Consider the following 14,049-nt stretch of genomic DNA (forward strand, 5'->3'; position numbering starts at 1 on the left):
ACCGACCCTTAACCTAACCCAAGTGCCCCTAACCTAACCTTAACGTAACCTGACGTGTGTTTTGAATGCTTAACCTAACCCAAGTGCCCTTAACCTAACCCACGTGCACCGAACCTAACTGAGACGTGTGAACCTAATGTCTAACTCGTAACGCGTGATGTTGGCTGTCGTGTGTGCTGACGGCAGATTGGGTTGGTCTGTAGTTGCGGATTTCGGTTTGCCTCGGGCGAGGGGTTGGCTCGTAAGCGGCGAGGGGCGCTCCGGCGGAGCATGTTGCTTTGCAGGCGGCGCCCGTTTTTGCGGCGGGCACAATTGAATTGTTGGGAAACGAACGAAAGGGCTGTGAATGTTGGCGGGCGAGAGAAGGAGGACGTGGCCCGACGGCTGCGGGCCGATCGGGAAACGGTGGGAGGGCGATGGGGCGGCGGAGGTGCGTTTGCACGGCCGTCATCGCCGCACGCCTCCGCTTGTGTGGCTGTGGCGCCGGCCGCGCTGGCCGGGCTGCCGCGGCGACGGTGTGGGGCTTTTGCCGAAGGTTTGGCCATTGTGGCGGGTCGTCGGCTGGGGCTGTGGGGGCGGCATTTGGGCGTGGGCGGCGATTCTCGGCGGGCCGACCCAGGCTGTAGCGCGCGGTGGCTGCAGTTTGGCCGTGGTTTGCGGCGCTGCCGTGGCGACTGGTTGACGACTGTGGTGTGGCTGTGTGTAGCCCCATCCTCGGTGGTTTGAAAGGCGCGCGCGGTTGTGGCGCAGGTGTGGGGCTGCTCCGCACAGGCTGTCGGACGTTGGGCGGTAGCAAGCGCTCCATCCGCTTACTTAAGGCTAACTTAAATTAGCTGCTTGGTGCAGAGTTTACCTTGCGGCATTTTCTGCTTCTGCTGAGGTGTCATGTGGGTATGTTGTCATCTTTATTTAATGTGTAACATCAGTGTGCTACTTCCACTTCTGAAGGCTGAGGTCAGCTATTTACGAAGGATTTACCTTTCGGCATTGCCTTCATCGTAAGGTGTTGGGGAAATTTGTCATCTTTATTTTTGTGTGTTTTTCGGGAGGGGCGTGGGCTGTGTTGGGATCGTAATTTAATTTGTTTCTTCTTACTTTATCTTGTTGTTATCTTAAGGTTGCAGTGCCTCATCTGTCTAGCATCGCAACTGGTCGTCTGTGTCGTTCTCGTGGTCGTGGTGGTGCTCCAAGTTCCCTGATGAGGTGATTCGTCGATGTCCGCGTCTTCTCGTAAAAGCGTCTTGCGATCTTCTTGTGTCTGTCGAGGACTTCCAGTTCTTCTGCAGCGTCGTGAAGGTATTGGTGTGGAAACTGACAGTGGACGTGAAATACTCGGCGTAAAATTTTATTTTGTAACGACTGCAGTCGTTGAATATGTGTCTTAGCAGCAACGCCCCAGACTTCACAAGCGTAGTCAAATAAAGGGCGGAGGTACATTCGATAAATGAGGAGTCCGTTCGAGATGGATAGTTCTGACCGCTCGTTGAGAATAGGGTATAAAGCCCCTAAACGCTGGTGTATCTTCTTTCTAAGGTCTGCAATGTGCTGGTGCCACGTAAGCTTCTTGTCCATGATGACCCCCAAGTATCTTACGGAGGACAGCCAGGGTAGTTGCGTCCCATAGAGGCGTAGTTGACGTTGCGGCATAGACCGTTTCCACGTAAAGATGATTGTCTGCGTCTTTGTCGGATTGAAGCCAATCTTCCAGCGGGCCGCGCAGTCGTCCAGTCTGTTGAGGGCGCTCTGCAGTCTCGGCACGAGTACTTCCTTCCATCGGCTGCTGGAATACAGCATGGTGTCATCAGCGTAAATGGCCTTCTCCACTCTGGGTACCGTTGGCATGTCAGATGTGTACATGATGTACAGAACCGGCCCAAGGACCGATCCTTGGGGCACGCCAGCGTTGATGTTGCGCGCACGAGAGACTGCATTGTCGAGTCGTACGGCAAACGTCCGGTGTTCGAGGTAGGATGCTATCAGTTTCACGTAGATTCTTGGCAGTCGAAGTGTGTGGAGTTTCCAGAGTAGGCCTTGGTGCCAAACGCTGTCGAACGCCTTCGTGACGTCTAGAAGGACTGCGCCACAAAATTCCCGCCGGTTGAAAGCGTCTTTGATATATTCAACCGCTCGTAGTATTTGTTGCGTAGTCGAGTGTCCACTGCGGAAACCGAACTGTTCCGGCGGGAGGATGTCCAGTTGCGTCGCTAGTCGTTGAAGGCGTTGAAGAAGAAGTCTCTCGAAAAGCTTGCTGACGTGGGGAAGCAAGCTGATGGGTCGGTAGCTGGTGGGGTGGTTCTTGTTTTTGCCCGGTTTTGGTACTGCGACTATGACTGAATGCTTCCATGCAGCAGGAAACGTAGCTGTTGTGAGAATCCAGTTAAACAGTGCAGCAAGATGGACGATCGCCGACCAGGGTAGTTGCTTGAGTACTCTGCCGGCGATGTCGTCCGATCCTGGCGCCTTGTTGTTGGGAAGCTGCTTGATGCCCACTTGCACTTCTTCAGGTGTAATTGGGGTGATAGGATCTTCTTCTTCAACGTCTTCTTGCAGTAGTGCGGCGACGTCGCGCTCGATGTCAGCGGTACGTTGTAAGTCGGCTCGGTCTTGTAATGGCTGGAAGTTAGCTTCAAATACGTCTGCAAGCATATCAGCTTTGTCGTCAGGTCGGTAGGCTGTGCGGTCATCTGTCGTCAGTGGCGGCGTTCTAGTCTTCCTGTTGGTGAAGTGGCTCACTGTTTGCCATCCTAGTGGATCGGGTGTGAAGCTGCGGAGCTTGTCTGCCCATCTCTCATTGCAGTGTGCAGCAATACCAGCACGGCTTTCTCGTCGAAGTTGGTTAATGCGACGTTTGAGGGCTGCATTTCGCGTAATGCGCCACTCTCTGCACAGTCGATTCCGCGTCCGAATGGAGGCGAGGATGGCCTGCGGCAGGCTGGGCACCACTGGGTGATGCGGCTGCGGTGGCGGTGTGGCATCGCGAAGGGCGTCGGTGATGATGGTGGTGAGGTGCGTGAATGATTCTTCCGTGATGTCGTCGTCTTCGTCAATGGCGGTGAATGCAGAGTCAATGTGTTCACGAAAGCGGTCCCAGTTCGTTCGTCTTAAGTTTAGTCGTCCTGGCACATGTTCCGCTGTCACTCGGAGGCTGAAGAGGACCGGAAGGTGGTCTGAGTTGAGTCCGTGGATGACATCAGCGTCGAGGAACTGTGGTAGACCTTTCGTTATGGCGATGTCGATGACATCTGGTATGCCTCTCGAGGGATAGCATGTGGGCTCTTCAGGGCCGCATGCGTGAGCGTGAGCTTCTTCAAGTGCCTGAAGAAGTATTCGTCCACTCCAGTTGGTGACTGACGAGTTCCACGCTGCATGTTTACAATTTAAGTCCCCGGCGATAAAGAGTTTGCCTGGCGCGCGGAGGAGCGCTCTTGCGTCGTCGAGAGAGATGATTCTGCGTGGGCTTCGGTAGACTGAGATGAATGTGATGGGTCCTGTGTGCGTTTCCAGAAGAACTGCTGTAGCTTCGATATGCTGAGTGATGGGCGGTTGAACTTCATGGTGCTGGATGGTGTTGCGAATGAAGATGGCGGTGCCCCCTCCGTGCGTCAGGCGATCTCGTCGGTAACAGCGGTAGTTGGCGATGTTGCTTCGAATGCCAGGTTTCAGAAACGTCTCATTAACGAGACAGACGTCGACGTTGTGGTCTTGTAGAAACTGCTGTAGTTCGGTAATGTCGTGTGTAAGGTTGTTTGCATTGTATGCAACAATCCTTAGGTCTTCAAGCCTTGCTGCTCTAGGCATGCTGAGTTGGTCTTGAGGCTTCAATAGCTGCCGTAACGGCTCTTGAGACCGCCGCGTCGACTGCGGCGGCGATGGTGGTGGGCAGCTGTGTTAGCTGCTTGGTAACATCAGCCAACGTGGTGACGATGCTCGTCAGCAGTTTTACGATGTCTGCATCGTTCTGCGGTGCTGTCTGAGGCTGTTGGCGTGGTCTTTGTGAGGCGGGTATGCGTGATGGGACTGTAGGTGCATCCTCTGGTTGCTGGGCAGAGGCAGCAGCAGCGTAGGCCGTTGTGAGTCGTGCCTGGGCCGGGGTGCGGTTTCGTAAAGCAGGCCAGGAGCGTCCGTCAGTAGCAGGAGGCGGCGGTGGTGGCAGTGGTTGCCGTCGCAGTGTTGCAGAAGTGTTCTTGTTCTCCAGTGGTGGGAGCCCTCTTCTCCTCCTGTTGTCCTCCTTGTGCTTCGGGCAGGAGCGGAAGTTAGCTGTGTGAGGACCGCCGCAAAGTCCGCAGGTAGGTGTTTTGCCTTCTTGGAGTGTGCAGGTGCGGCTGTCGTGAGCGCCGCCGCATTTGACGCACATGATGGGCATCGTGCAGAGGCGGGCGACGTGACCGAAGCCCTGGCAGCGGAAGCACTGGATTGTGCCCCGCGTCTTCCGCAGTTTTTCTACTGTGACAGATAAATTGTAAAATCGCGTGACGTTGAAGATACTGCGATGTTGCGGAGTATCCTGTAAGATGACGACCCGATGGCCCGAGAGTTGATTGGTCCCCGGCATGCGGTGGTAGTCGACTTTGGTGGCGACGTAACCCATCTCTTCTAATTCCTCTTTCACGTCTTCGTGCGGTAGTCGCCTTGGTATTCCTTTTATCAGAGCCTTGATGGTGGCCGGTCTGTGTGCCTGGAAAGTGTAGTTCGGGATTCCTTGCTTCCCGAGTACGTCCATTACTAGAACGTAGTCCTCCGTGGATGACAGTAGTAGCTTTAAGAGATCATCCCCGATTCGCTTGACTGTAAATGGCTGTTTGCAGTTGTCTTTCAGCCAGTTTCGTAGCTTCTTGTAGTCCTGGTTGAATTGGAGGACGATTGGTGGCACTTTTCGTGTGGCTGCAGTCGGCGGTGCATGATCGGTGGTGTCCCCGATGTCTGCTTCATGGTGGTGTTCGGTGTCTTCAGGGCGCCGCAGCTGTTCATCGCGGTCGCGCTGGTGTGCTGCCAAGGATGCGATGGCTTCGTTTAAGTTAGCTCCCGTTCCTTGTAGCGGCTGGTAGCGGTTAGAAACCGGTAGTTCTCGAGCCACGACGACCGATCTAGGTCGCGCTTGTTTCTTGGCCGGAGGTTGTTGAAATCCGTCAGCGGACGGCTCATCCCGCGCAAATAATCTATCAGTAGCGCGTGGGCGAGATCGTCTCTCCCGCTCTTCTTCACGACGACGCGCAATGCATTCGTCTGCGGCGTTGTCGGCATCCAAATCAGAATTGAAATCCATTTCGGCGTCCAGTGGCTGCTCCGCAGCGTGGGTACTATTACTTCCCCCCGCTGCGGGTCGGTTCGTCATCGGTGTGTCGGCTGATGGCGGGGCGGCCGACGGGGCAAGCCCCATCGGACCGCGGCCGGCCGACACGTGATCGCTCGCTTCTCGCGCGCGCGCTAACACCCCCTCCGTACTATGCGACTTCTCAGTCGACACTACATCAGTGTGCGGGAGGCGCGGCGCGGCGGCGCGCAGAGTGGCGGCCGCTCTCTCGGCCGTCCGCGCCCGCCCGCGACACTGGCTGGGCCTGTGGCGCGAGGCGGCTATTCCTCTGCTGTGCGCTCCGCTCGCTGCGTGTCTCCTCTCCGCTCTCGCTGCTCGCTGTGTGTTAACGCGCGTCGTCGAAATGGCAGATCAGGCGGCTACGAACGAGACTGCTGCGGCACCCGCCGCCACCGGCACTACGAAGAAGGCAAAGTCTGCGTCGTCTGCGAAGAAGCCGCGCGCCAAGCCTGCGCACCCGCGCACCTCTGAGATGGTGACGGCCGCCATCAAGAGTCTGAAGGAGCGCGGCGGATCGTCGCTGCAGGCGATCAAGAAGTACATTGCCGCGCACTACAAGCTGGACGCGGAGAAGCTGGCGCCGTTTATCAAGAAGTACCTCAAGTCGGCCGTGGTGGCGGGCGAGCTGGTGCAGACGAAGGGGAAGGGCGCGTCCGGCTCTTTCAAGCTTGCCGGCGCCGGCGGCGGGGCGGCTGAGGGCGGCAAGGCTCGTGCTGGCGGTGCCAAGAAGAAGCGCGCCGCTCCGGCCAGCAAGGAGAAGAAGGGCGCCCGTGCGGCCGGCGCAAAGAAGGCTGGTGGCGTGAAGGCGGCGACTGGTCGGAAGGCGGGCGCCGCCAAGAAGGCGTCTGCGGCGTCGGCCGCTCCCGCCGGTGCGAAGAAGGCGGCTGCTGCCAAGCCGGCCAAGGCCAAGTCGCCGTCGAAGGCGAAGAAGGCCGCCAAGGTTCCGACGAAGAAGCCGAAGGCGCCGCGCCCGAAGAAGGCGACGACGCCGTCTAAGGCGAAGGCTTCGCCCAAGAAGAAGAAGTAGAGGAGAAGAAGAAAGGAATGGGAAAGGAAGGGTTTGCGGATGACTCCGTCGTCCCCACCCCCCGTCCCCGTCGTCTAGTGGCGCGCAAGAGACGCGCGGCCCAAAACGGCCCTTCTCAGGGCCATCAAAGCACGTCGGGAAGGTTTTGATTGTCGTGTTTGTGTTGCGGTGTGGTTGTGTCGTCTGGCGTTTCTGTATGCCCGTGTGTGGATACTGTTTGCGTGCCGTGGTGGTTGGATTGCGGGGGGTCGGTGGCGGGTGCGGGCGGCGGTAGCGGTTGATTGTCGCCGTTTGTGGTCGCGGCCGGCCGACGGTTGGTTTTGTGTCATGTTGTTTGAATACTTTGGTTTGCCTGCCTGCCTTTTTCTCGGATGTGTCTTGTCTTGTGTGTGTGTGTGTTCTTGCAACGGGGGCGGGGGACGACGTTGAGATGTGGAAGGGGTCGGTGGCGTTGGACGTGCCTGGCTTTTTGTTTGTTTTTCTTTTCGAAACGAAGCGGCGGCTGGCCGTGTGGTTGACGGCGTCGGCCGATGGGTATTGTGCGCTTTGAGCGCCGCGCCGGGGAGGGATGATGTTGATTGATTGTTGCGCGCTCCAGCAAGCTGGCAGAGAGAGCGGCTGTGGCGGACGGACGGGAAGTGGAAGTGGTGTTTTGTCTTTCGTTCTGTGGTTGTGGGGCGAGAGGCGACCGACAAAGTTTGCTCGCGACGGAGTGATGTTAGTGGCCCTTAAAAGGGCCGTTTTGTTTGTTGCGTGCGTGGGCGGTGCCCAGCGGCTGGCGCGGTGTTTAGGCGCGCTCGCCGCGGATGCGGCGCGCGAGCTGGATGTCCTTGGGCATGATGGTGACGCGCTTGGCGTGGATTGCGCACAGGTTGGTGTCTTCGAAGAGGCCGACTAGGTAGGCCTCGCTGGCCTCCTGCAGGGCCATGACCGCGGAGCTCTGGAAGCGCAGGTCGGTCTTGAAGTCCTGGGCGATCTCGCGCACTAGGCGCTGGAATGGCAGCTTGCGGATGAGCAGCTCTGTGCTCTTCTGGTAGCGCCTGATTTCTCGCAGGGCGACGGTGCCCGGCCTGTAGCGGTGGGGCTTCTTGACGCCGCCGGTGGCGGGCGCGCTCTTCCTCGCCGCCTTGGTGGCGAGCTGTTTGCGCGGCGCCTTTCCGCCGGTGGACTTGCGGGCCGTTTGCTTTGTGCGGGCCATAGCGGTAGCGGTAGCGGAGCGGCGTGGAGGCGAGGTGCTGCGTCGGGTGCTGCCTTGACGACACGGGCGCGCGCCAGCCTTCACTTCACTTCACTTCGCACAGGGCTGAGGGATGGACCCTCTTCAGTAAACGAAGTTCTAGCGCTTATGCGCTTCTCCTTCTGAAATGGTGTGGTGGTAATAAGGGGTTACATGGTGGGTGGTTTTTTGGTCTTGGCTTTTGTGCTGGTTTTTTTTTTTTTTTTTTTTTAATTAAAAGTTGAAAGGATAGTTAGAGTGATAGTGGAAGAAGTGGGAAAACGAATGGCCCAATTGACTGGCCGTGGATTATCACTAGGTTACAGATTAAAGGAGAGGAGGAGGGATAGTGAGAGATAGTGAAAGCGAAAGGCCATTATCCTGGCCTCTTCTTCTTCTTCTTCGTCTTCTTCGTAGCGGCGTCATGATGGTGGTGGTAGTCGGTCTTGATGTGGCGGGTTGGAGGGTTGGGTAAAGAGAAAGAAGTCAGAGAGTGACAGATGGAGAAGGGAAAAAAGGAAGGGCCTGTCATGATTAGGCCAGCATTTGTGATGGTGTGGGTGTGGGGGGATGGCATGTTAGAGAGTGAATGATTTGACATATTGGGGGAGAGTTCTATGGTGTGAGGGTGAATGATAGTCATGGGGTGGGACGGCTATTGCGTGTGAAGTCATGGGGGGCGAAATAAGAGGTCAGGCCATCGAGTGGTGGCTAGTCGGTGGATACGGGTACCCAGGGATAGGATTAGGGGATTAGGAGAGTGACGGGTTTGTTGGTAGAAGGCGTTGGCTGCGGAGAGGATGCGGGTGCGAAGGAGCGGCACTTCGGCCAGGTTATGGAGCTCTTGGGTTGGGAAGTCGAAGGGGAGGCGGAGGGCACGCCGGAGAGCCCTGTTCTGGACGGTTTGAAGTCGGCGGAGGTGGGTGGGGGCAGCATTGCCCCACACCACCACCGCGTATTCAAGGATGGGGCGAACAAGGGAGGTGTACAGTCTAACAGCAATGTGTGTGGGGAGTGAGGAGGTTGGGTTGATGAGAGGGTAGAGCAGGCATAGCCTCCCTATTGCCTTTCGACGCACGTCATCGATGTGGGGGCGCCAGGTGAGGCGTTGGTCCAGGGTAACCCCCAAGTACTTCGCAGTACGAGTCCAAGGGACTGGGGTACCAAGGACCGTCACCTGAGGGAGCCGAATGGGTATGTGGCGTCTGCAGATGATGAGGGCTTGGGTTTTGGTGGGATTAAATGCCAGACACCAGGTCCTAGCCCAATCGGTTAGGGAATCTGTAGCCCCCTGGAGCCGCTGTTGAAGAACTGCCGCACTCCGAGAACGAGAGAAGAGTGCAGTGTCATCTGCGTAGAGGGCTAAATGTACCCTCGGCGCAGAGGGCAGATCGGCTGTAAAGAGGGAGTAGAGCAGCGGTCCAAGTACGCTGCCTTGTGGTACTCCTGCCCTGATTCGTTGTCGTGTAGATTTCCCGTCTGGGATCCTAACATGGAAGGTGCGACCTTCCAGGTATGTGGCTATTAGCCGGACATGGGACACTGGAAAGCCAAGGGCAAATAGTTTGTAGAGCAGCCCCTCGTGCCAGACCGAGTCAAACTCTCTGGACACGTCGAGGAGTATGGCCCCGAAGTACTCCCTACGTTCCATGGCGTCCAGTGCTTCTTCTACAAGACGCAGGAGTTGGTGGGTAGTTGCATGTCCTTGCCTGAATCCAAACTGCTCGTCAGGGAGGACTCGTTCTCGGGCAATGTGGATGAGCAGTCGTTTAAGGTACAGCCTCTCGAACACCTTGGAGATGGCGGGCAAGAGGCTGATGGGACGGTGGTTGGCAGGGGAACGAAGATCCTTCCCAGCCTTGGGTATGGCGACCACTTCAGCATGTTTCCAGGCAGAGGGATATTGCCTGGTTGTGAGGATGTTGTTGAATGTGGACGTCAGGATGGGAATAGTAGCTGGGGGAAGCTGTTTGAGTAGGGCGTTCGTCAGCTTATCGGGGCCACCAGCTTTCTTGGATTTGAGGTACCGCAATTGCAGTTCAACCTCCTCTTCGTTGATGGGGGTGATTTCATCCTCAGGGTCCTGGACGGCAAGGAGTTGAGGGAGGCGTGCCGTTACCAGGCGAATATGGTTGGGGTCAACGGGGTCATTGACCGGTGTGAAGTTGTGCGTGAAGGCATCAGCCAAGGCGTTGGCCTTAGCGTCTGGTTCGGACACAAAGTCATTGCCAACCTGGAGTGGGGGGATCCGGTGCCCTCGTCTCAGAAGGCTTTTTGTGAGCCGCCAAGCAGACGGGTCACTCAGGTCGATGGCAGAGATTTTGTTCTGCCATGCCTGATTGCGGTGGTCTTGCACCGCAGCCTTGATTTGGCGCTGTAGTCTATTGATGAGGCGCTTAGTTGCCGGGTTTCGAGTGAGCTGCCATTCTCGAATGATCCGGTTTTTCTCTGTGATGAGAGCAACGATGTGGGGGGGGAGTGGACGCAGATGGTCTGGGGGTTTGTGTGGGCGGCGAGGGGTCGCTGCTGTTGCTGCGTCTAGGGCAATGGTGGTAAGGTGTATGAGGGTGTTATCTGCGTCCGTTTGATCGGCAGCAGGGATTGTGGGTAGGGCTGCTTCGACCCGTCTCTGGTAGGACTGCCAGTCAATACCGTGGATGTTCAGGCCTTCGCTCGGCGCGGTCGGAGTTCCAACGAGGTCGATGGAACAGATGACCGGCCGGTGGTCCGAGGCTAGGGCAATGCGGGTGGCAGCAGTGATGAGGTGGGGTAGACCTTTCACCACTGCGATGTCCAAGACATCGGGGGGACGTCCTCCAGAGGGGTAAATGGTGGGTTCGTGCGGGCCGATGGTGCGGGCAAGATGCCGCTCAGCGACCCGAAGGAGTCGACGACCAGATGTGTTCGTCAGTCTGCTGTTCCAGGCAGCGTGTTTAGCATTGAAGTCGCCACCAACGAAGACGTCGTTGCCGAGCGACAGTAATGCTTCGTAGTCCGGTGCTTCAAGAAGGCCTCGTGGTGGTCTATATAGAGCCACGAACGTGATAGGACCCCTCACTGTGTGGACAACAACGCCAGTGGCTTCCACAGTGTTGAGTGGGGGAAGGGGTATGGGGTGGTGGCGGAGGGAATTACGTACGTACACCGCTGTGCCACCGTAGGCGGTGGGCCTGTCAGTTCTGTAGCAGGAGTAGTTTGCTACACGAACAAAAACACCGGGTTTGAGGTGCGTCTCCGCAACAAGGCAAATGTCAACCCCCTCATCTAGGAGGAATTGTCGGAACTCGCCCTGTTGTTTGTGGAGACCATTGGCGTTCCAGATCATGGCTGTCAAACCGTGATGTCTAACAGCCATGACTGTTTGGGATGGGGATGGTGATGTGGGACATGGATTGGGAGAGGGCGGTGGCAAGCTGTTGTGGGATGGTTTGGAGGAGGGAGGTAAATGTGGAGGAGATCGCGGTGGTCAGTGCCTCGACGATATTAGTGATGATATCGCCTAGTTGGGTGGAGTCAGTGGAAGGGGTGGGGAGAGGGCGTTGCTGTGACTGTACCGGTGTGGAGGAGGGGGAAGCAGTGCTTAACGCCTGCCGGTGGGGTGGGGAAGGAACAGCGGAGCGTGACACCCACTGTGGGGAGGGGGAAGCAGTGCTTGACGCCTGCTGGGTGGGGAGGTGAGGGAAGGATGTTGTGGGGGGTTGGATGGGGATGGAGAGGAGGGGTGGTGGATAGGAGCCCAGAGGGGCGGGATGGGTGCGAGACGCAAAGAGGGGGGGGGGGGCCGTGGCGCCGGACCCTCCAGGGCACCGGAGTAGCTGGTGCCCGGGCGGGCCGACGCCGATGTTCCTGCAAATCGCTTTTGGTTTGCCTTAAATGACTTGATTTTTGGGCAGCCCATATAACTGCCCGTGTGACTTCCACCGCATCGGGCACAGGTGGGGGGGGCGTCTCGGGGTTTAGAGCACTCCGAGGAGGCGTGACCCCCAGCACACTTAACGCACCGCACCTCACGGGTGCAATCACCCGCGAAGTGCGCCAGTCCCTGGCAGCGATAGCATACCAGGGTCATCCTCCTGGAGCGCGGTTTTTCCATCGTCACGCTAACGTGATCGATGAGCGAGAGGGAGAGGAGGTTGCGGTTCTCCGGCGTGTCAGGAGCGGAGACAAAAAAGAGAGGGGTGGGGAGTCGGGTTCTAGGGGAAATGATTCTGGATATGACTGTAGTGGTGATGCCGAGTGATGAAAGTGCCTTCTTCAGGTCATCGCCAGAGTACTCCATGGGTGGCTTCTTTGATTTAAGTATTTTTGGTGCTATGCTGTTAACTTCTGTGCTAAGTAGCGGTTTTTTTTTTTTTTTTTTTTTTTTTTTTTTTCATTCACACACACATTCATCCTCACCACTTAAGGTGATCTCTGGTCACATTCATCCTTCCATTCATACTTTTACTCGCCCCCAATTGGTGGCGACATTATTTTATTTAGATACAATATTTACAATATTTGCCTTCTTATAGGGTGGGGTTTACAATAGTCGGGATGGGGTTTACAGGATGGGTACTGTCTTCTTCTCTTGGTTCATCTCAGCAGCAGGTCCGGCCATCTGGTGTGGATGTTGCGGTGCTCTCGGTGTCCAAGGGCAGAGATGAGTGGGTTCTCCGCTGCTGCTGTCCTCTCGTAGAAGGTGTGTGCTGCTTGCCGGAACCTCTCGCGTAGGCGGGGGACCCCGGTCAGTTCGTGGAGCTCTTCAGTTGGGAAGTCCCATGGTAGGTGCAGGGCTCGCTTCAGCGCCCTGTTCTGTACGCGTTGCAGGCTGCTGATGTGTTGCTCTGCTGCATTGCCCCACACTACTGCGGCGTACTCTAGGAGCGGCCGCACTAGTGCGAGGTATAGTTTGATGCCCAGCTCCTGTGGTAGTGAGGAGGTGGGGTTGAGTACTGGGTACAGCACCTGAAGTCGTCCCATTGCCTTATTTTTGATGTTCTTGACATGGTCCTTCCACGTGAGGCGTCTGTCCAGTGTGACTCCTAGGTAGAGTGCTGTTCTGCTCCAGGGGACTGCTGTACCGCGGACTTCTATCGGTGGCAGGTTCCTTGGGAATCTCCTTCTGCAGATGGGTATTGCCTGAGTCTTCGTCCCATTGAACGCCAGGCGCCACTTCTTCGCCCAGTCGCAGAGGTTGTCGGTGGCTCGTTGGAGTCTGTGTCTGAGGACTCTGGCGCTTCTGCTGCGTGCATAGAGCGCGGTGTCGTCCGCATAGAGAGCTGTGTGGACGTTGCGTGATTCTGGGATGTCGCTGGTGTAGATTGTGTACAGTACTGGGCCTAGTACACTTCCTTGCGGCACTCCGGCTAGGATGTTTCTTCTGGAGGATTCTCCGTTCTGGATTCTTACGTGGAACGTTCTTCCCTCCAGATAGGACTTCAGTAGCGTCACGTGCGACACTGGGACTCCTCTGTCTAGCAATTTGAACAGCAGGCCTTCATGCCATACCGAATCAAATGCTCTGGAGACATCCAGGAATACTGCGCCGAAGTATTCCCTTCGTTCCATTGCTTCCATTGCTTCTTCTGTCACTCTGAGGAGCTGCTGCGTGGTCGAGTGGCCTGCTCTGAATCCGAACTGCGTGTTGGGTAGTATCTGGTCCTCATTTACATGTTGTAGTAGCCTGGCCAGATATAGGCGCTCGAATACTTTCGAGATCGCCGGTAGCAGGCTTATGGGCCTGTAGCTTGCTGGTTGGGTGGCGTCTTTTCCCGGTTTGGGAACCGGTACTACAATTGCGTGTTTCCACGTTCTGGGGAACTTCTTTGTCCGCAGTATGGTGTTGAAGGACTTTGCTAATACTGCAGCCGCTTCGTCTGGCATCTCTTTGATCATCTTGTTTGTGAACAGGTCTATACCTCCCGCTTTTCTTGGATTTAGGTATCTGAGCTGTATTTTTACTTCTTCTGTGGTGATTTCCCGGATTTGGTCTTCTTCATCCTGGGCTTCTAGGAATCGGGGGAGACGGTTGTTCACAAGCTCGATGTGTTCCGGGTCACTGGGGTCTTCTATAGGAGTGAAATTTTGTGCGAACACATCTGCAAGTGCGTCCGCTTTGCTGTTGGGTTCGCACACCTTGTCGTTCGCCACTGTGAGTGGTGGTATTCTCTGGTGGTGGCGCAGGAGGTTCTTTGTGGTGTTCCACGCTGTTCCATCCTCGATCCGGAGTGCTGCTATTCTGGCCGCCCATGATTGTATTCTGTGGGCCTCCACTGCGGCTTTTATTTCCCTCTGCAGCCTGTTGACCTGCCTCTTGGTTGCTGGGTTCCTTGTTCTGACCCACTGTCTGAAGAGCCTGTTTTTGTCGGCTATTGATGTTCTTATTTGCGGTGGGAGGTGGTGCTGTGTGTTGTCTTGTTCTCCTCCTCTTCTTGCCGGTGTGGCTGCTACTGCTGCGTCTATGGCTTTTTCCGTCACGTATCTTATGGTTTCTTCTGCTCCGACTTCTTCTGG

Source organism: Schistocerca cancellata, unplaced genomic scaffold, assembly GCF_023864275.1.
Source record: "Schistocerca cancellata isolate TAMUIC-IGC-003103 unplaced genomic scaffold, iqSchCanc2.1 HiC_scaffold_1141, whole genome shotgun sequence".
NCBI classification, from domain to species: domain Eukaryota; kingdom Metazoa; phylum Arthropoda; class Insecta; order Orthoptera; family Acrididae; genus Schistocerca; species Schistocerca cancellata.